We start from the raw sequence: 24123 nt of genomic DNA, 5'->3' as shown, positions 1-24123 counted from the left end.
GTTTAGAAGGGTTTGATTCCATGTCCCGGTTCGGTGGATCAGCCATGAATATTGATGAGGTTACTGGTACAATAGGAAATGAATCAATGATAGGGATTGAGAAGGATGATGAGGACGAGAGGGATACCGAATCTGATTTAGTATCGAAGATGTTTGGAAAAGTTGGTTCTGCTGGGAATAGAATCTGATTTGTCGGGATGACAGGATCAGGCTGTTGAGTAACAGGATCAGGCTGTGATTCCTAATTACTCAGATCTCTCAGGAAAGATTCTAATGGATTCAACAATATCAATTGATTTGGTTTTTCCTTTATGACAAGCGAGGATTCCTCAGGCATCTTCTCTTTTCCCTTTTCTTTCCTTATTCGGTCCAATTCTTTAAGGTGATTTCTCATTTCAGCCACATCTGTCTTATCTTGCTTGATAGGAACATCTGTGAGAGTAGCAAAAATAGACGTCTAGGGTGGTGGAGGAGGGGGATGCTCTATTCTTAGGGTAGTCGGAAATGGATTGAGTCTTTCTTCTTCAAGGATCTCGATTTGCCTTTTGAGCTTCTCTATTTCCACCTTAGGACTTTTGAAGATGATGATACCTAAATGTTGTCCAGATTCCAAGGCATGAAGCTTCTTCTAGAAGTCGGAAAGCATCTTTTTGGTGGTTTCATCATACCTTCGAAGATCTTGTTGCACATTCACGATATTTGAATCAATTGCTTTGAGCACATTATTATGTGCTAAAAGAGTATCCGATTTTCAATTTAGGACAGCTTCAGCAACATGGGTTCTTTTTTGTCTTCCATGCTCATCCACATCAGTGGGGGCATGTATCTTGGGAATATGCCTATATCTGTCTTGTGGATCAATGAATTCTTTTGGAGCAAGAAACGAGAGTTTAGAACTTTCTTGAGCAAGAGGGGGAAAGTCTGTTTCATGAAACATAACGATGGAAGAATTTGGTGGTGCTTTTGCTAGAGCCTCAAGTGGGTAGGAGTGCGTCTTAGCCACTTTATGATTGGCTTATAAAATGGAGAAAGAGCTGGTTTTTTTGAGGAGGAGATGGAGGAGGTGATGGTGGTGGAATTGGTGATGTGGAGGGAGGAGTAGTAAATTTTGGTGGTGGAGTTGGTGCATAGGAAACCATAAATTGGAATTTATCACACTCACCAAGAGTATTAACAGCTCCGTTCAAGTACCTTTGGTATATAGGATCTTTTGGCTTCTTATGCTTCCATCGAGGTGGAGGTTTTGCAAATGGATTTACTTTGTCGGGAGAGTTTGTGCAATAGGAGTATTGACAAAAAGGATCCCAAAAACAATGACCATACTAGTCCTTGTAGTAATGGACAGGATGTCCATCACTTTTGAAGTATTTAACAAGTTTTTTTGGATCTGGCTCAGAAATTGACTCAAGAACACATGGTTCAATCATAAAGAGGATTTGGAAGATAAAATGACTTTCTTTCTTTTCCTTGCCAAATTTGATGGATACAATTCCATCTTTCTTTCTGACAAACTCGGAGTTTGAAGACTAGAAAGGCTTGTTGTTTTGATGCAACTTTTCATAATTGGTGATCCAAGTCTCTTGGAGGAGCTTGACTAACTTTTCCTTTGGGATCTATCTAGGAACATGAATGCAAGATGCTTGATCATTTTGCATGGAGATGAATAAGGCATCTTCATTTCCATTGTGGAAATTCAAATCAAGCGCATGGTTCTGCACTCAATAAATTATCTAGTAATGCAGCGTTGCTGCAATAGAGTTAGCAGTTTGAGGGGCTTCGGTGAGTTGAACTTGAACTTTTAGAAATGAGAGTATAAGGGATCTGAAAGAGCAATATTGAAGTTTGGATACAGAGTTACAAAGACCGTTCCGGCATTTAAAGTGGTTTGGACAATACCAATGCAAGCATGCTGGTATGATAGGAATATGGTATTTAACAATGCAATTCTTGCCACAACTGGCAAACATTTGCAACCATGAAAAGTAAGAGCAAGACGAACAACTCCATAATGCACATAAGAATATCCTTGCTGAATCCACTGTTTGTGAAACTCTGAGGGATCTAGAGACTAACAAAGTACTCATTTTCAGTGGCAGGAATAGGATGTTAATCAAATTTGGAGGACTGGACATACTCTTTTACTTCCTTTGGAGTTTGGCGAATGAGTTGGCGAATGGAGCGGATGGGAGAAAATGATGAAGTAGGTTTAGCAAAAGCGAATAGGGGTTCATCAAAGGAAGTTGAGTTTTAGAGATCTTGATTTCATCACTAAGAGAGACTTCATAGAGATAGTCTATATTAGAAGCATTCGAAACATGAAAATCTAGAGGGGTTGAAGAAGATGGAGTTGCTGCAAGAGAAACATGTGCTTCTAGTATTTTTGGATCTATCATATTGTGAAGAGATCTTCTCAGTATTGGATTTACCTACTAGCGCATGGAACGGATACTATTACAAACATCACCATGGCTCTGATACCATTGAGGGGACCTAGACTTAGAACCAATGAAGATAGAGTTAGTTTCCTGCAGGTAAGCCAAAACTTGGCACGAAGAGACAAAAGTTAGGAAAGTGACACTTAAGTATTAAAATCGGAGCAAAATGAATCACTTAAGTGTCAATCCGGCCAAAATGCTGACGTAACGATTTTCCGGTGAGATAAATGCAAAACGACATCGTTTTGCACGTTGACATAGCTAAACAAGAACAAAAATGATATAGTTTTGTTTTATGACGTGGTAAATAATTAATATAAAAATTAATTTAATTAAATTATAAAAATAAATACTAATTATTTAAAATTTAAAAAAAAGGTGGGGGAGGTAGTGGCGAGGGCTCAACCCTTAGCCGATGCCTTCTCTTCCCACCCCCTTTTAAAATTTTAATTATTTATTATTATTTTATAATTCAATTAAATTAATTTTTATATTAAAATTCGAATTTGCTAAAAAATGATGTCGTTTTTGCCTTGTTTTTTTTTTTTTTTTTTTGTTAAGTCAGCACTCCGGCGAGTCATGTAGATGAAAAAAAATAAAAAAAAAAATCGCCACGTAGGATTTTCGATGGGGTTCGCTAAAGATAGCACTTAAGTGTTCTACTTTTAAAAGAAAGTGACACTTCTAACTTTTGACACTTAAATGTCCATGACAAAATTTCTATTTCTTGATTTCTCTATTTCTCTATTCCCTAGAACAGGTTTGGAACAAAAATCCATTTGGTAACGCAATTTGATTTCTCTATTTTTGAAACAGATTTTCTATTTCAGAAATAGAGAAATTGAAGAAATCGAAACTAAAATTTTTAACTTCTCGGTTTACGAAATAGAAATCGAAACTCGAAATCAAACCATATAAAAGAACATTGCGCTTTTTTGCTAATTTAATTTACTCATAACTACAACTTCACAAATTATTGCTAATTTTCTTTTTCTTATTTTGCTTGTGTTTCTTTTTTTTTTTTTTTTTTTTTTCAATTTCTTTTGATAACTTCCTCTTTAGGATGAAATGCAATCGAATGAGTCCCCAATTTTCAAAAACGACCAAAGTTCTTAAATGCTTACTTAAAAACAATTGGGCTCTTTCCTCCTAGAAAAGGCACGCGCATGGCCAATTGAAGAAAAAGTTCTTACGTAATAAATGAATAAAAAATGTGCTTAGAAATTTAACCTTATTTTTTACAGATTCAAAATTCTTGCAAAATCAAAATAATTAGATTGTTACACAATCTTGAATTTTAATTCGAAGGCAAGAGATTCAAGAGAATCTCTCTCTTTGCTATGCAAGGGCCATTAAAGGTTCATTGAGCAATAATAAAGAAATTAGGGATGAGCAATTAGACTGATTCAATTCGAGAATAAAAATAAACCAACCTTCCCTCGATTGGTTCCGAACCATAAACGTTACTTTAAGGTAGAATTCTCATATATTCTTTTACACAATTAATTTTATTTTGTTGATAATCTTGTATAATACTAGTTTTTGATAAAATGACAAGGCTATATAGGTGTCATGGATGGCACCCATATTCATGCTTTCGCAGTACTTGTTTGAACTTACGCAGGATAAGCTTGCAAATGATACATTGACCGAGGAGGTAAACCAAATAAATATGCTTAGGAAAACAATTGCTAATAAAATGACAATGGATAATAATATGCCGGAAATTCCATGAAATTGTATTTTCAACTTTTGTAATGTATTAGTATTATTTCGACTATTATTTTGTATTTGAGGATTTTCTATATTGTTTTAGTATTATTTCGACTATTATTTTGTATTTGAGGATTTTCTATATTGTTTTAGTATTATTTCGACTATTATTTTGTATTTGAGGATTTCCTATGTTGTTATCTAATCAATTTCTATTCCTAGAAATAGAAATTTTGTTTTGTTATCAAACGGATTTCTGTTTCAAGAATAGAAAATTTGAGTCGTTATCAAACGGGTTTTTTTTAGAAACTTATCGGGAATAGAAATTAAGAAATTGATTTCTGACCAGAAATCAATTTCTGTTTCAGAAATTTTGTCATGCGCAGCCTAAGTGTCCATTTGTGTTAAGTTTTGACACTTGATGTGTACTTCTTCCAATAGATTGAAAAGAACAATCACTCTCATTCCTTTATTTGGCCGTGATGAAGATGTGAAGCGGAAAACGGAAAGAAATTGACAGCAACAAATGCTCAAAACTCTCCTTAAATAGGTAATGAAAAAGGAAAAGCCAAGTACGTATGGGAAAAAGAAATGACAAAGTGAGTCCTATCGTCTTGATGGAAAAAATGAAAATTTCTATTTGTATAGTTTGAGACTTTTAAGCGTGTCTTGAGTTTCTAGCCCAACGACATGCATTGCCATTTGAATTCGACTGTCAATCCAGTTAGAGAAAGATAACAGTAGAGCATATTTCTTGATGTGTGGGTTTCCATATTTTGCATGGTAATAAGGGTTTTGTAGTGCTTAGCCTCAGTAAAACAATGTCGAGGGACCGTGTGAGTTGAGAGAACATTTATATGGGGATTCTGAGTTGAGATTAGACACTGAGAGAGATGGTGTTATTGGGTTTAGGGCTATGAATGAGGCATATGTGCATGTTGCAACCTCTTGCATTTTCTCGAATAGCATAATATGACCATAGAAATCCTCTTATGTGCATCTGTATAGCCGTCTCTCGCGGGTGCTTATCTCGTCTGTCTAATCTGTTTTATCGCTTTCCATTGTGTTCGGGTTTCCTATATGAGTATGGAATCGCCATTTTCATTTGGAATGCCCATTCCATCTCGAAGACCTTTTACCAGATACACAAGGAAAAAGAGAAGATTCTGTATAGAATATTATGCGTGCCTGAGGAGTTTAACAGCTATGCATCATGCTTGGGCTGATTGACTCTGAATAGATCTTCGGTTATTGGCTGAATGGGCCAAGTTAGACTAGGCCTGAGGAGCACCACCTTTCATTTCATTTGATGGCGACGAGTCCATTCCAATCATGCATTTCAAGAGTCAGCATATTTTGTTAATCTAGCCAGCCGAAGAAAAGAAAAAACAAAAACAAAAACCCACATTTTCTTGACACCCTTCTAACCATGCCCCATATCTATATTGATTTTCTCAGCATCTCTGATATTGTTCTTTTAACCCACGAATTGTGAAAATTATCATAGCCGGTCGGATTCCCCCTAGATTCATTGACTAAAGCTGATCCTGTGAAGGCTTTTGACCCAGTGAGATGGGATCATTTGCTTTATGTGATTCGAGTTATTGTGTTCTTGATCAATTCACGCGAAATGGATTACAGCTTGCATTACTTCTCCCTAGTTTTCTATTTCCTTAAATAGTGGCCTCGGAGGCTTTTCTAAAGGAGGTAAGGGACAAAGGCAAGGAGATCTATTTTCTACTTGTTAGTTTGTGATATAGCTAAGGGGTAGGGAGGTTTTCTCAGAAGTGCTTGACGACGCTGCTTCTAGGGATACTGTAGAACTTCACTTTCTCTGCTCTAAAAAACAAAGCGTTTATCTAAACTTTGCGGAAGATTTGATCATTTTCTCCAAAGGGGACAAGATTCCTTGCAGCAAATCCTTTCTCCGTTACAGCTGTTTCATTATCTTTTGGGCCGAAAGTTGAATCTTTCAAGGACTGAAATTTCCTTAGCTGGTTCCAGTGGTGAACAACGGGCCGAATTGGCTAGATTGAGTAGCTTAAAGGAGGGGTGTTCTGCCAGTAAAATTTTTAGGTTTCCCATTGATATCAGGTTAGCTAAGTTACAAAGAGTGTAAGCATTTGGTTTAGGCTACTACTATGGAATAATGGACGGTAAGGCATCTTTCGTACGCTGGTCGGCTTCAGCTCATCAGAACTGTTATTTTTAGTGTCACTAATCATTGGTTCCAGATGTTCATACTAACCTAAGTTATTATTGAGGTGCATGTATGTGTGAGGGTGTTAGGCGAAAGAAGTTCCACATCAATATAATGTGTAGCAGTGAATATATTTTAGTTGATCGATAAATCACTGATTTAACATTTTGAGTGTGTTAGAGATAATCAAGGATTTCTTTATTATATTTTCTATGTTAGAGATAATTAGATAATTTTATCAATTTTTCATATCTCTCAAGATTACGTATATATCTCCCTGATATGGTTCTAACTAGATGCGGGTCGGATTTGGGCCGATCTCTTGGGTGAAGGTGTTGGATTTCTGCGGTGTTGACCCAATAGTTATCAAGTAGATAGAGCAAAAATGCAGACTGTCAAAGGAGCAAAAGTAATCATGAGAAGATGTTTGTTTGCCCAAATGTGAGGGCTGGGCCTTAGGAAGCTTGCAGTGTGGAATGTTGCTTGTGCATAGAACTTATGGGGACTCCTTTTGAAATCTAGACTGGACTTACTGTTATTTCCTCCAGGATGAGACAATTGGGATTGTCCAAGCTCGAGGCGAGAGAGTACCTTGGATTGGAGAAAATTGCTTAAAACAAGGCGTTTTCCTAAGCCTCACATCAAACATGTGATTGGAGATGGGCAGCACATTTTTTTGGGCCACTATAATTGTCCATGTCCTCCCAAACTTCGTTGGTATGATTTGCTGTTGAATAGGGAGTTTTCTTTGAGAGGGTCTAGATTTTTAGTATGAGTAAAATCACAAGATGATCTTTACACAATTAATTCTAATTGGAAGTGATAGTTTCCCATTGAATGTGTTGTGGTACTGATTGGACTACATAGATTCATGCTTTGGAGCGTTTGAAGAGAATGGGGAGAATTACCAAAAAAGTCATAAACCATTACAATTGTGCTAATTCAATCATATTTTTTTTTTAAAGCCAATTTAGTCCTAAATCTTTTACAATTGTGCTAGTTTAGTTCATTTGGCTAAAATTGGCCGATCGGCGCTGACTGGATGCCAGCCGTCCGGTGAAAAGCGATATGGCAATTTTTTAATTTTTTTTTTTCTGAATTTTTAAATATTATTTTGAATTTTTTAATTATTATTATTTTTCACTTTCTCTTTCCTTTGGTTGGTGAGGCTAGCCTCACCGTTCTTTGGCTCGGCCCCACCTAGCCTTGGCGAGGTCACCATTGCCGATCTGGCAAGGAGTCTTTCGGCCATCGGCAAGGTCGACCCTTGCCTTGGTTGGGCGAGGCCTCGCCGAGATTTGGCAAGGGCCGAGCTCGCCAATGCCGACAAGGCTCCTCGCCGTCCTTCGCTCAACCTCGCCATGGTTGGGCGAGGCCAAGTCTCGGTAGGTCTGGCGGGGCCTCGCCCAGCTAAGGTGAGGGTCGACCTCGCTAGTGGTTAGTGAGGCTCCTTGCACCGGTTTGGGGCCAACGAGGTTCCTCGCTAGATCTGGCAATGGCGGCCTTGCCGAGGTTGGGTAGGGCCGAGTCTCGCCAGATGTGGCGGGGCCTCGCCTAGCGACGACAAGGCCGGCTTCGCCATTGGCTGGCGAGGTCGACCTTGTTAACCCTTGCCTCTAGCTGGTGTTAGCTAGCCAGAGGAAAGAGAAAGTGGAACAAAAAGAAAAAAAATAATTAAAAAATTCAAAAAAATATTTAAAAATTTGAAAAACATAAAAAATATTAAAAAAATTGTTATGTTAGTTTTTGTCGGATGGTCGGTGTCCATATCAACGCTTGATCGGCTAATTTTTATTGGATGGACTAAATTGATATAATTATAAAAATTTATGATTAAATTGGTTAAAAAAATATTTATGATTGAATTGGTACAATTGTAATATATTTAGAATTTTTTTGATAATTTTTCGGAAAAGAATGTGTAAGGGTAGTGAAACGCATACCTTGCACTCAAGTGAAAAAACTGTTCCCTTCGGCTGTTATGCTTGCTTTTATCTAGCAAGATTCGCTTAACCCAATGACAAACTGAGCACATGATTCCTTTTTGTCCTTCCTAGTCAGGGTTTCGATCCTGGTTGTCAGGATCTTGATTCGTGCAGAGACAGGACAAAATCTTTCCACCTGTCAATCGATTCTGTGCAACACTGCAGGGAAAATTTTTAAATTAATTAAATCACATCATATCTGCAATTTATGTCACAATTAAGATTCATGGAATGAGATTTCCCCTTCCTGGTTGATTTAATTTGCTTTAGTGGACAGTCAATTCATGAAAGGGAAAAAAAAATGCCACTGAAGGTTTATTTTTAATTAAAGTAACAAGACGAATTTCTAGTGGTACATAAACATTGAGCTAAACTGCTATTTCTTGAATATCATATTCCAAACATTGATATGCGTGAATTAGATATTTTCTTTTTTGGTGTTGAAGCCAGGTCACATTATGATCAATTTTCGCTCTGAGAAGGTTCGCAAATTATAATCTATTCAAAGAGAAGCCTATTAAGATTGGGGAATAAAAACTTAATACCTCATCGCTTAGAAATTGCTAAGAGTCAGCATAATACCAAGTTATTAGCATATTTAGTCGAATATGTTAAGGTTCAACATTTTAAAGTCAATAAGTTATGAATCAAATAAGTTGCATTAATTATTTCAAATCATAACACATGCAACTGAACATTTTCTTTCACTCATGTTTGACTGTTTTGTGTTAGATCGACACTCCCTTTCATTCATCAACATATATCTCGACTTAATAAATAACCTACTTTCTATGAACTTGTGGTCATGCATCGCATTTACATCATTGCCAACTCCAAACCGGTTTGCTCTACCCCAACGCTCACCTTTACCTATGGTCTCTTTAGATTAGATTGAACTGTGATGCCGTTCTTCACTTGGAAATAATGTTGATTACAAGATTCCTTCCTTAACATATTCTCCAACACCAATACAAATTCGGAGGGATCGCAAATCAATCATCGGCTCCGATACTATTTTTTTTTTTCAGACATGTTATAGAAGCCTAATAGTCCCTCCTTGAGAGATCAAACAAGAGGGAGGCCTAACTCTGAGCCCTTTAACTAACATATCCAAAGTTGTGTCATTTTCACTCAAAAGCATAGTTTCCATTTGTTTCGTAAAAAGTCAACAATTCAAAAAATATTTTCTTAATTTTAGGTTGTTTTTATCTCTTAGAAAAATGAGGTAATGCAAATTTTTTAATCGATACAAATATAATAACCTATGCCTAAATATTTTTGTCGATAGTGAAAACATTTTCGTTATCTCATATTTTTGAACAGATATATTAGGAAAATTCTTTTCATATGGAAAATATATATTAATTGCTTCAAGTTATATCAATTCTTTAAGGTGGTGACTAAAGTGACCACCACTCAGCCTGCGCCTTAGCAAAGTCATCCATGCAAGTGTAGGGAATGATTTTTTTTCTTTATATATAGTCTTACTTGAAGACATCGGCATGAATTGAATTTGTCATCCTCTATTTGTTGTCGGGTAAATTATTCAAAAAGTCCTAAACCTATTATTTTTTTGTCAATTTAGTCATAAACTTTTCAACTTTACAAATTGAGTCATAAACCTTTCAATATTTTGCCAAGTGAGTCCATCTGTTGGCTGAAATTCACAGATGTGGATGTCAACCATCTTATGTAACACTCTCGACATTGATGTGGACAAAATTTATTTTTTTTTTTTGATTTTTTAATTTTTTTTTCGAATTTTTAAATCTTTTCAAATTTTTAACAACTCTCTCTCTCTCTCTCTCTCTCTCTCTCTCTCTCTCTCTTCTTCCCTTGGCTGGTCGCCCAATCTCTGACAACCAGCTAGAGGCCACGACTAGCGAGGGTCGGCCTTCTCGGCCTCTGGCAAGGTCACCCTTGTTGGGATTTGGTGAGGGGTAACCTCGTTGTCCTTGGGCTAAAGGCCGGTGAGGGTCGACCTTGCGGGCCTCGGCGAGGGGCGACCTCGTTGGCCTTGGATAGGCTCGCCTTCGCTGGATCTAGCGAGGGTGAGCCTTGTTCGTAGCTAGCTAGGTCGCCCCTTACCGGATCCTAGCGGGGCCACCTCGCCAAAGGCGGCAAAGCCAACCCTTGTGGACCTCCGGCGAGGCTCGACCTTGCTCGACCTCGCTTGAGGTTGGCGAGGTTGCCCCTTGCCAGATCCCGGTGAGGGTGACCTCGCCTGAGGTTGGCGAGGCCGACCCCCACCGATCGTGGCCTCTGGCCGGTTGTCGAGGGTTGGGCGACTGGACAAAGGGAAAAAAGGGAAAGAAATTTATAAAAAAAAAAGAAAAAGAAAAAAAAGAAATTAAAAGCATAAAAAATAACTTTAAAATTTGAAAAAAATATTAATAAATTAAAAAAAATTTAGTCACGTTAGCATCGGTGTTCATGTCAGCAAATTCAAACTAAAATTGGTTGAATGGACTCAATTAGCAAAAAGTGAAAAATGTTTAGGACTGAATTGATAAAAGTGCAACTAGTTTAGGACTTTTTAGACAATTTTCCCATTTGTTGTCGGACATAAAGTCCAAGTCATTATACCTGGCTTCCGCCAGCATTTCCGATTGCATAAGTCGGCAATTTTACTAGTGGCGACTGGTGTACGCCTAGGAATATTCGAAGGTGAATAATGGCCGAATTCAATCTATGTCGCGACACTTTGGGATGCGTCCCCTACCACAGCACATTGCCCCCGCAAACGACAGCAACTACAGCTTCTATCCGAGAGTAGTTTAATACCGCAGGTCATTGGAGGTAGGGATTTGCTTTGAGCTGAATTTGTAAGTGCGTCCGTGGGTGCGTGCGTGCATGGAAGTGTGTGTATATGATGACACATATATGTATATATATATTGTCTTTCCTTTCTGGCAGAGAATAAGTATGAGTTGTTCGGCTCATTAGTGCATCGCTGTAGCCTCCCTTTTCTCTGATAACCATTTGGATAGTCTCTCATAGTGTTGCAGAAGAATAGGAGGAGAAAGAAGAAGATGGCACTCTCTTCTCAAGCTTTGAATGTCAATGCATCTCTTCACAGGCCATCAAACTCTCAAACTCATAGTTTCGATCGCCTAAAGATCTCGATACCATTGAATCTGACGGTAATACATGCGGAGAGGGTGTTGTCATTTCTTTAGGCTGAACATTTTGCTGTCCGATTTTAGACAATCTTTCGGTTTCTTTTTCAGTGTTAAACACAGTTATATTTTAAGCGAAATATTGGGTATGCGAAAATATTGATTCTTCTGACTTCTAAGATATGTGGATCAGTCTCCAAAACTCGCTCATCTTACAAGGTTATATCGTTTTACTTGTGTCAATAAGGTGGAGCCCTCTTTCTTTTTTTTGCCTCTCCCGATTAGCGCCTCAGGCACGCTCTTGCTATGGAAATGAGTCCTTCGTTATTAAGCATCTGTAATGATAAAATCCCTGTGGCATGTCAACTAAACGCCCGTCTGCTCTTTTATTTATTTTTATTTTTTATAAGATCTAAAATATGTATGCTCATTCTCCATGATCATATGAAACAAATAGATCCTTGCTACCAATAGTCTCCTTTTACTTACTGATATTGTAGATGCAACCCCAAATTCACTTTCATTCATGAACTTGCTAAAACATGTCTCCCAGCATCCGTGGAAGATCAGGTTGCCACAAAAGCCATGGCCAGAACATGTGCATGAAGCCATGAAGAGCACTTCAAGGAAAATGCTGGACGCCGTCGTGGATTTCATGTTTCAATTCGTTGATCAGCCATTGCTTCCCTCTCAGGTACCAGAACAAATTTGAGTGGGAGGCGTATGGATTATGAATGAGATAGAACAGGTCAAAGTAGTTAGTTTTGTTTTGAGGGTACCGATATTTTGGATAGAGCATTCTAGATATGCCATACAGAAGTAATTAACAACCGGGTGTAGCAAACATATTATTAATCATAGAGCTGGAATGGAATGGTTAACCTATCGATCCGAACATGTATATCATCATATTGTCAACTTAAGATAGCTATTCCATTTCTTCTGTGCTATTTTATTCCTATAAAATAGCTATTCCATTCTTATATGATGACATTCGGCGAACCATAGGTCACATCAATAAAAATGGAAGATATGTAAAATACAGAATGGAACCAAATTAAATTCGGAGATATGGTCGATGATTGATCATTGATTGCTTATGTCTCTTAATTTAATATGGGAAAGTGTAACAAAATGGAATTGATCGGGTTGATTATATAGATGCTAGATATGTTATCTGCTAAGGTATAATGGCTCTTCGGATATTTTTTTTAAGTACCAAGCACACCCTAAGAATAATGCCTGAGATACAAATGGTGATTTATAAATTTGATTAAAAAAATAATTTGCCAGACTCTGGTGAGTTGTCTAGCCTAAAGTAAGGGCATCGCATTCATGCAGAAAAACTTTTCTCCAGTTGAAGAAATTGGCGAGGCAACTGTAGTCGCTTGCTGCGGAGGCGACATTCCTGTCGATTTTCCAGAGGGAGTTTTCGTTAGAAATGGTATGCCAACTACTTAAATCAATCTTACAAGTTTTAGCTTATTTTGTTCACTTTCTGTAATTAGAGAACTCGAAGTACGCATGGCATTCTCAGCAATGCTTGTAGAAGCAGAACAATGACTAGCTTCTCGAACAAGCTAACTAATGAGTAATATATGATGGTGCAGGTCCAAATCCTCTGTTTGGCGGTTTTAAATCGACGAAATCAATTTTTGGAAGATCAAGCCATACCTGGGTCGAGGGAGAAGGAATGCTTCATGCAGTATATTTCAAAAAGGAATCCAGAGGAAAATGGCTACTATCCTACAAAAACCGATACGTCGAGTCCGAGACTTTCAAGTTAGAGAAGCCACGCAACAAGCCGTCTTTTCTTCCAGCTGTTGAAGGAGATTCTTGGGCTATTATGGCTGCTTATCTCCTGAACACTGTATTACTTTTCGCCCCTTCATTTGAACTTAATTATATAAACATTGTTTATTTGCCTTTATGTAAATTGTATAGCTCTACCCTCAGCATAAGTTGAGTTATTTCATCTTATCAGCTTAGGTATGGAACAGTGAATAAATACATAAGCAACACTAGTGTTTTTGAGCACGCGGGGAAAACATACTCGGTTGCGGAGAATTATGTGCCTCAAGAAGTAGATATCACCACGTTGGAAGCTTGTGGCAATTGGAACTTGGATGGGAATTGGGATCAACCTTTCTCCAGCCACCCAAAGGTTTGATCTTTCGATATGCAAAGTATGCCCCGACGTACATATGATTGATTGAATTTCACTGCTTTACTACAAATCATTGCTTTGTGCAACAGAGAGCGCCTGTGTCAGGGGAGCTGGTCACCATGGGAGTAGATGTTAGGAGACCTTATTATGTCGTAGGCGTTATATCCGGTAATTCGATATTTTTGATTTCATGATATTGTCCTATTCTACAGTAAGAATTAAGGATAAGACTGTCAATCTTGAGATTGGTTAATCGTTTCAGCTGATGGGAAGAAACTCAAACATAAGGCCGATCTCAAGTTTGATCGTAGTGTTCTCAGCCATGAAATTGGGGTCACGTGTAGGTGAGCACTCTACTTTGGAAACATCGGTAGGTAACAATGTACGAGATTAACCAATGATCCGTTTGATTTTAGGTACAATGTGATCATTGATCATCCCCTTGTCCTGGACATTAACAGACTCGTCAATGGTGGACAGTGAGTTAATCCAAAACCTTGAAATCTTTACGTAATCATATTTTTAGCCATATTTTTCAAGCATGTCGAGCAGCTTTAGATCAACAGCTTTCTTGGAATCTAGGTTAGTGAAGTATGACAAGGAAGGGTATGCAAGGATTGTGGTGATGCCTCGATATGGAGACGCTAGCTCAGTCCGGTGGTATCATGTAGAATCAAGCTGCACATTTCACGTACTCAATTGCTTTGAGGATGGTGATGAGGTATTTTTTTTCCAAAAGCCTAACTTGAGTGTTAAAGATCTCTTAGAAAAGGCCTCAACTCGACCGATATTGCTGGACAAAGCAGGTTGTGGTGAGAGGATGCAGGGCTCTTGCATCGATGTTTCCGGGTCCTGATTGGGGTATGGACAAGTTCGACTGGTTCTCGAGAGGATTCGACTTCAGGGAATTGGTGGATCCACACGCTGACAAGCGTGGAGGCTATCTGTTTACCTGTGCCTATGAGTGGAGATTGAACATGGAAACCGGGGAAGTTCAGGAGTCGAATCTTACTGGCACTGAATTCTCTATGGACTTCCCTTTCATAAATGCCGATTTCACCGGCTTGCCTAACAAGTACGGTTATGCTCAAGTCATCAATTCAAAGTCAAGCTCTGAATCTGGTAATGCAATGCCAGTCTCTACTCTCTAGTGCATGTCCGGTTGCTCAAAGCAGCGCATAAGATCGGTTTCCTAATGTTTATGCATCACTTGTTTGATTCAGGAATGGCTAAATATGGAGGTCTTGCGAAATTATACTTCGACGAACCTTGTCCTAGCCTATCTGATTCTGAGGTACTAGCGAGAGTTTTTTTAGTCACTCTTCTAATTATCCATTCTGCATGTCGAAATGTGCTAAACTTCAGCCTTGAATTAGGGAAGAGGACAAGGCAAGAACTCGGTAAAGGTCGAGTACCATAATTTCCAAAAGGGCAGCTTCTGCAGCGGGAGTGTTTTTGTCCCTAAGAAAGACGGCGCTGGAGAAGACAGTGGTTGGATTGTCACTTGGGTACATAATGAAGAAACAGATGTGTCTGTTAGTAGTATGCCCTAAATTAACTTATTAATAAATAATTAAAAAAAAAAAAAAAAAAGTAAAGCTTCATGCATGTGCACGAATTCGTGCACATGCACGAGCGTAATGGTCAGCAGTTGCTGACCATTATGCACGAACATGGATGGTCAGCAACCGCTGACCATCATGCCAAGATCGTGCATGAGCGGTTGCTCATGCACGATGGTCGTCATGAGCAACCGCTCATGCACGATCGTCCACTATGGACGATCAGCAACGGTTGCTGATCGTCCATCGATCAGCAACCGTTGCTGGTCATTTTATTATAAAAAATGAATGAGGGACGAGTTAAAAAAAAGGGCTGCTGAAAATTTGGAAAAAGAGTTAGTGTGTTTTGTCTTTTGTTCCGGATCCGCTCTTCACCATAAACAAAATTTAGAGTTCTCTTTGCTGAATATTGAGAAAAAGTGTGTGTTCTTGTGTTCTTGTATCTTTGAGACACGAGAAAGAAACAATTTTTTCTCATTCGGGCTGTGACTATAATACATTGAGGATACGTTGGATCATTTCCACGTGATTGCTAGCACGATCGAAGTGGAGAATATCCGAAAGTTCTCTCTTCCGTTCGGCGTTCGTTGTTGGTGTGTCTGAACTAGAGGTCTGACGCTTGTGGGACTCGTACTGTAGAACATCCGAACCGACTTGTTTCAAAGCGCGCTTCTAGAGGTATTTCATTTAACTCCCCTTTTATGTTTAGATTTTTGATTAAAACGCACGAACAACGCCTTAGGAGAATCATGTGTAAAATATATCTTTGTTTCCGCTGCGTTTATTTCGTTAATTTTCTTATACATGATTCATGAAACACCAACAGTGGTATCAGAGCCAACCTTAGGCGTTTTCGTGCGTTTAATTGATTTATAGTTCAAATATATTTTTGCATTCTAATGGCCAATTTATTTTTGTTAAGAGAATTGGTTCTCTTGCTCTTATGTGGCCTATAGAAGTTGATTAATTTATGTGATAAATTTAATCAACTAAGCAAAAATTAGAACTAAATCAATTTTGAATCAAAAATCTATAACTTGTTATACTTTGTGTTTATATTCTACAAATGATATGCAGAATTTTATGCATGCCTTCCAGAGCTTTAAATTTTGAATTTATGGCTCGTAAGGAAGGGTGGTGATCATGGAAAAATCCTAATTATTGTGATTGTTGTATGGATGAATGTATGATGATTACAGGTATTCTTTTTGGGGATGTAATTATTAAATGGAGGCTGCGTCCTTCCTTTTATATTTATTTTTATGAAATGTAATTTTAGTATAGTTTAGTATTTCAATTATTGATGTAAATACTACAAGAGAGGAGGAGCCATTGGAGGAGCCATTAAACCGGTGAGCTCTTTGGGCCCGGTCTTTGAAGAGTTCAAAGATTGAAGAAAAAGTGAAGAGCAGGTCCATATTATTAAAACATTAAAATGGCTAAATGGGTCTCTTTGGCTCGAGACCCATTGAACCATAATTCCATGATCACCACATAGGATAGATATTATGTGATATCTATTTATTTATTGTGTTTATGATATCGTGCATGTTAAACCGGTTAATGTGCAAAGTGAGACCGTTAATAACGACCCAAATCTCCTTACAAAGAATATTAAGTCGAAACGGGTTTCGGACTCGTGGCCTTCCATCGTCGTGGTTTGATCCAATATTATAGTGGTTAATTAACCGGTTATGGATACATAGGGGTTAATTACCATTTATAATATTGGACCACTCCATTATGCATATGATGTTGTGGGGTTGGAGCCAAATGATTTCCAATAACTGTTAGGTGAGGGAATCATTTGTGTTTTCAATACTTGCATGAGACGATGGGCTAGACTTAACTATGATCATGATGCCAATAACTGTTAGGTGAGGCTTTCATGGTCTAGAGGCCGAAGTTATGATTGGGACTCGCATATGATGCGTTGAACAAGCTGGTTCACTCACTAAGTTCATAGGACACCAATAACTGTTAGGTGAGGTGGACTTTGGGCTAGTGGGACTCCAATCCCCACTAGTAATCTTTACCCAACAAAGATTACCGCTTCCCATCTTAAGGAGTATGGGATTCGAATATAAATTTAGTGGGAGGATCTATTTCATTTAAAGACCAAAATGAAATAGTTATTTGAAAAGTACAACGGCTAACAATTTATTTTCTGCAACAGATATATTATTACTCTGAAAAATGGTGACCACAAACCCACTCGCTTCTATACTTGACAAGAATTGTTTGACTGGACCCAATTTCACTGACTGGGTGAGGAATTTGAGAATTGTTCTCAATTCAGAAAAAATTGGGTATGTGCTTGATGAAAAGATGCCAACCTCCTTTCCCGAGGGTGGGACCCAAGAGGAGCGTGTCACTTATGATAAGTGGCGTGATGATGACTTAAAAGTTAGGTCATATATGCTTGCTTCTATGAATAATGAATTACAAAAGAAGTATGAATCTATGGAAGATGCTTTGGGTCGATCATTTTGCACTTAAAGGAATACTTTGATGAGAATGGTCGAACCTCTAGATATGAGATATCTAAGGCATTGTACCGTATGAGGATGGCTGAAGGATCATCTGTTAATGATCATGCTTTGAAAATGATCGGCACATTGAAGAATTGGCTAGGCTGAATCTTGTTATGGACAATGAGTTAGCTGTGGATTTGATCCTCCAATCTTTACCCGATTCCTTCTCTGGTTTTGTCCAAAACTTCCACATGCATAAGATGGAGAAAACTCTTGCTGAGTTACATAGCATGTTGGTAGTTTATGAGAAGGAAATGCATAACACGAGGCCAAATGTAGTGGCTATGGCTAAGGCTTCTTCTTCAAAGGGTAAGATTGTTTTAAAGAAGAATAAATGGAAGAGGCCTGCCAAACCTGTTGTGCAACCAAAACCCATGATTGATAAAGGGAAATGTCATTATTGTGGTGTCAAAGGGCATTGGAGGAGGAACTATAAGAGGTACCTCGCGAGCTTGAAGGTCAAGCCCAAGAACCGACCTTATGAAGGTATGGTGTCTATGCTTATTGAAACCAATCTTATGGTTAGTGCTGAATCCAGCTCATGGGTTCTAGATTCTGCTGCAACTTCACATATTTGTATGTCTTTGCAGAATCTGGAAATAAGCAGGATGCTAAGGCGAAATGAGATTGTCCTAACGTTTGCCAATGGAGCAAGAGTTGCTGCATTAGCTATAGGGACTTTTCGTTTATGTTTGCCTTCTGGACATGTAATGGTTTTAAAGAACTGTTTGCATTATAAGAATGCTGTTAGGAACATCATCTCTATACCTCGTTTGGGTAAAGAGAATTATGAATTTTCTTTTGCTGATGATGTATGTTCTATTTATCATAATAGAATATGTGTTGGTTCTAGCTTATTAACCAACAATCTTTATACCATTACAATGTCCGGTAATGTGATTACCAATGTCAATAAGCAAAATAGAATTGATATAAATGCCATAACTAATAAACGCCCTAGAGACGGTCCAAATAAAAAGTATGTTTGGCATCTCCGATTAGGTCATATTGGAGAAGACAGAATTAACAAGTTGAGTAATGATGGATACATTGATCCTTCAAATTTTGAGTCATACTCGACTTGTGAGGCATGTCTTCTAGGAAAAATGACCAAAGCGCCTTTTGTGGGACAAAGTGCGCGAGCTGCTGACATATTAGAATTAATACATACAGATGTATGTGGACCAATTAATGAAACTGCTAGAGGTGGTTATAATTACTTCATTACCTTCACCGATGATCAATCACGGTATGGTTATTTATACCTCATGAAGTATAAATCTGAATCCTTTGAAAAGTTCAAGGAATTCAAGGCTGAAGTTGAGAAACAAACAGGAAAATGTATTAAGGCTCTTCGATCGGATCGAGGAGGTGAATACCTTAGTACTGAATTCTGGACTATCTTAAAGAGAATGGCATTTTATCACAATGGACACCTCCCGGAACTCCAGAACATAATGGTGTATCTGAACGAAGAAATCGTACTTTATTAGATATGGTACGGTCTATGATGAGTTACACCGATTTGCCAATATCCCTTTGGGGATATGCCCTTGAGACTGCTGTATATATACTGAATAGAGTGCCGTCCAAATCTGTTCCAACTACGCCCTATGAGATATGGCATAGTAGGAAACCTAGTCTTAATCATATTAAGATTTGGGGTTGTCCAGCTTTCGTGAAAAAGCTGAAAATGGAAAAATTGGAGGCAAGATCTGAACAAGGTCGCTTCATTGGATATCCAAAGGAAACTCTTGGATATTATTTCTATTTTCATTCAAACCAAAGAATTTTGGTATGCAAGCACGCTTCTTTTTGGAGAATCAGTTCATCCAAGAAAGTGGTGTTGGGCGGAAAATAGTCTTACAAGAAGAAAATAATGAAGTGCCAAACAACCGAGTTCGAGATACCAATCTCGATTCGGTGGGAGCTTCGATACACAACCTCTTAGGAGAAGTGCGAGAACGTCTCGCCCACCTGCTTGTTATAGACACTCGGTTGATCATATTGAACCATTATTCATTGTGAATGATAGTGATCAACCCGGTGATCCTAAAACCTATGAGGAGGCGATGTTGGACATCGATTCTGGTAAATGGCTAGAGGCCATGAAATCCGAAATGGATTCAATGTATTCCAATGAGGTTTGGACCTTGATTGACCTACCTGATGGTATTGTACCAATTGGCTGTAAATGGATCTTCAAGAGGAAGATGAATGTTGAAGGTCAAATTGGAATTTACAAAGCACGGCTGGTGGCGAAAGGATATCGTCAAAAAGAAGGAATTGATTATGACGAAACTTTCTCACCTATGTGGCCATGCTAAAATCCATTCGGATTATGTTGGCTATAGCTGCACACCTTGATTATGAGATATTTCAAATGGATGTCAAAACGGCTTTTCTAAATGGTTTTCTCGATGAGGACATCTATATGGAACAGCCACGGGGTTTTGAATCCAATAGTGAAAAACAGAAGGTGTGTAAGCTTAAGAGATCCATTTATGGACTCAAACAAGCCTCCAGAAGTTGGAACATTCGTTTTGATGAGGTAGTCAAATCGTTTGGCTTCATCAAAAATCCGGATGAACCTTGTGTATATAAGAAGATCGGTGGGAGTGCAATTGCATTTCTGGTTTTGTATGTCGATGATATACTTTTGATTGGAAATGATGTACCAATGATATCATCGATAAAACTATTCTTGTCACAGAAATTCTCCATGAAAGATTTAGGAGAGGCAACCTACATTTTAGGTATCAAGATCTATAGAGATAGATCAAGACGATTGATTGGCCTCTCACAATCTACGTACATAGACAAAGTGTTAACACGGTTTAACATGCAATGTTCCAAGAGAGGATTATTGCCTTTTAGGCAAGGGATCCGTCTTTCTAAGGAGATGTGTCCCAACACTCTTGAAGAAAGAGAGCGGATGGCAAAGATACCATATGCATCCGCTATTGGAAGCATAATGTATGATATGCTATGTACTAGACCTGATATTGCGCATGCTGTAAGTATTACCAGCGAGATATCGGTCGATCCAGAGAAGAGCACTAGATAGCAATCAAGAATATTCTTAAGTACTTGCGAAGGACTAAAGATTTATTCTTGATATATGGAGAAGGAGAATTTAAAGTTGTAGCTTATACGATTCCGATTTTCAATCGGATCCTAATGATTATAAGTCTACATCCGGGTTTGTCTTCACATTCAATGGTGGTGCGGTTAGTTGGAAAAGTTCCAAACAAAGCATAACTGCCGATTCCACCACCGAGGCGAGTATGTAGGCGCTTCAAGCAGCAAAGGAAGCCGCTTGGATGAAGAAGTTTATTTCTGAACTTGGAGTCGTTCCTTCAATTGAGCAACCGATCACATTGTTTTGTGACAACAATGGGGCGATAGCTCAAGCTAAGGAACCAAGGTCTCACCGAAGTCCAAGCATATTGAGAGACGCTTCCATCTCATCGAGAGAATTGTTGGGAGAGGTGATATCGCCTTGCAGAAAATTGCCTCGGCAGAAAACGTGGCAGATCCCTTCACTAAGGCCTTACCTCAATCTTCTTTTGAAAGACATATTGACAAAATGGGTTTGAGGTACCGGACAAGTTGGCTTTAGTGCAAGTGAGAAATTGTTGATGTATGCCCTAAAGTTGTTATGTAATAGTTACATATTAGGGATTTCAGTTGTACTTTCATTATTATTATTTAACTAATGGCAATGACGTATTCATTCATTTGTCCAATTATTTTATCTTGATGAATGATTCCATAAGATCAATTGCAACTAGACCTATTCTTGAGACGTCAAGAATATATGTGACGGGTTCATAGTTAGACTGAATCTTTAAATTGTTCCCGGTCGATGGATTATTAAGTGGATATTAATAATCCTGTTGAGACCGGTGTGTTCTTAACTTCGCCATTAAGTATTGGATACTTAAGGGAATGATGAGTCACATGTCATTGGGTATTATGATGCCTGAGTTAGAACACAGGTGTTTGTATTAGACAAATTCACTGAACGTGACGCATATGGAACGATTAGCGACATGGAAGCTTTTAGCGTGGTCAATGTCTAATTGTTCATGCTTTGGTCTTGTGTAAATAATCCTTAGACCTGAGGCACAGTGTTAACTTGTGTATCGAACAACTATGGTTCACGGGTGCACATAATGCCGGGTCGTCGATCCGTCTTTATACTTGATGGTCATAGTTTGTTCATATACGAAGTTACACGTGTGCGCAATATGGAATCTGTCTCCTTGTTATATGCAAGGTATGATAATGATGTCCTATGCGATCTAATTGTGACACTGCATTGAAATCCTCGGCCGGGGTTGTAACCGAGAATAAATTGTTTATGTCTCGAATAAAATGCATGTCAATTAGATTTGTGCATATGATCGAATTAATGACTTGACAAATATTCCATGGTCTTTGTTTGATCGGGACATAGTAAGACAGAGGGATTGAATTACACTGTAGCCAAAGCTGACAGGTTCATTATGTTCTTAAAGTATTCACACTATCTGGGTAGCCATGACATATTGCTAGATGTCAATCGTGGCTTGTAGGACCTAAAAGATTAATCGGGACAATTAATTCTTTTGGAAGTACTAATGTGTTAGTACAAGTCTTACTACTAGCTTAGTGATGAACCTAGGGATGTCACACACCATAAACAACTAGGATGACGTGGAACAAGAGAGAAATATTATTGCAAATGTGTTTGCAATTACTGAAATCGAATTGAGTCGATTTGAAATTAAATTAAATGAGATTTAATTTAATTTGTATTATAGTCACAAGCCTACTTGCATATGATGCACACACATGCCCAAAGTGGATATATGTTAACATACCAAACAAGTTGGCTTTAGTGCAAGTGGGAGATTGTTAGTAGTATGCCCTAAATTAACTTATTAATAAATAATTAAAAAGAAAAAAAAAAAATAAAGCTTCATGCATGTGCACGAATTCGTGCACATGCACGAGCGTAATGGTCAGCAGTTGCTGACCATTATGCACGAGCATGGATGGTCAGCAACCGCTGACCATCATGCCAAGATCGTGCATGAGCGGTTGCTCATGCACGATGGTCGTGCATGAGCAACCGCTCATGCACGATCGTCCGCTATGGACGATCAGCAACGGTTGCTGATCGTCCATCGATCAGCAACCGTTGCTGGTCATTTTATTATAAAAAATGAATGAGGGACGAGTTAAAAAAGAGCTGCTGAAAATTTGGAAAAGAGTTAGTGTGTTTTGTCTTTTGTTCCGGATCCGAAACACCATAAACAAATTTAGAGTTCTCTTTGCTGAATATTGAGAAAGAGAAATGTGTGTGTTCTTGTGTTCTTGTATTCTTTGAGAGACACGAAAAGAAGAGTGTTTTTCTCATTCGGGCTGTGACTATAATACACAAGAGGATACGTTGGATTCTTTCCACGTGATTGCTAGCACAATCGAAGTGGAGAATATCCGAAAGTTCTCTCTTCCGTTCGACGTTCGTTGTTGGTGTGTCTGAACTAGAGGTCCGACACTTGTGGGACTCGAATGTAGAACAACCGAACCGACTTGTTTCAAAGCGCGCTTCGAGAGGTATTTCGTTTAACTCCCTTTTATGTTTAGATTTTTGATTAAAACGCACGAACAACGCCTTAGGAGAATCATGTGTAAAAGATATCTTTGTTTCCGCTGCGTTCATTTCGTTAATTTTTCTTATACATGATTCATGAAACACCAACAGTGTCGCAGGTCAAGTCTGGGTGTTCCAGTAGTATCAGCACGTAGCTTTGCCTACCGGTAACGACTTTCGTTGTGATTTTGAGATTGTGAATTTGCAGGTGCACGTGATTGACGCGCAGAAGTTTGAAAGCGAGCCGATAGCCAAAATCACGCTGCCTCAAAGAGTACCCTATGGATTTCACGGTGCCTTCATTTGCGTACCGAATTGATCACCAGGAATCCAGATCTCACGTGCAAATCATAGTAGTAGGCCTTACTCTTGTCATCATATAGTAGTTTTTTTTTGCCTTTTGTGTGAGATGTTCTTTCTTTCTGAGTTCAGTTATGTGCAAGCGTTTCGTGCTTATCAGTGGCTGCATTTGCCCAATCGCTTAATCTATTGTACACAACGAACATTTAAAGTTGAGCATGTGTTAGCATGGTATCGGTTGTTTGAGCCATTGAGACTACGCGCCATATTATTATCGAGATTGCGTTTGAAAATTCTTAGTTATTATTAAACTAACTTATTAACCAATTACAATTTGCATGTGTCAGAGAAGATTGAAATCCCACCTTAACTAGAGGCTTCAAGGCCATCGGCCTCATGATATATGTACAAAATCATAAATATATAATGCTATAAGGTGATTCGAAGCATATCGAAATCTCCCA

At 38.4% G+C, this 24123-nt stretch overlaps 1 pseudogene; it reads left to right on the top strand.

Moving 5' to 3' along the window:
* Positions 1-44: 44 nt before the first annotated feature.
* Positions 45-23694, top strand: LOC104438935 (annotated as a pseudogene).
* The last annotated feature ends 429 nt before the right edge of the window (positions 23695-24123 follow it).

Source organism: Eucalyptus grandis, chromosome 3 (genome assembly GCF_016545825.1).
Source record: "Eucalyptus grandis isolate ANBG69807.140 chromosome 3, ASM1654582v1, whole genome shotgun sequence".
In the NCBI taxonomy this organism is placed as follows: Eukaryota; Viridiplantae; Streptophyta; class Magnoliopsida; order Myrtales; family Myrtaceae; genus Eucalyptus; species Eucalyptus grandis.
The sequence above is the reverse complement of the archived record's forward strand: the minus strand, read 5'-3'. Positions and strand labels throughout refer to the sequence as shown.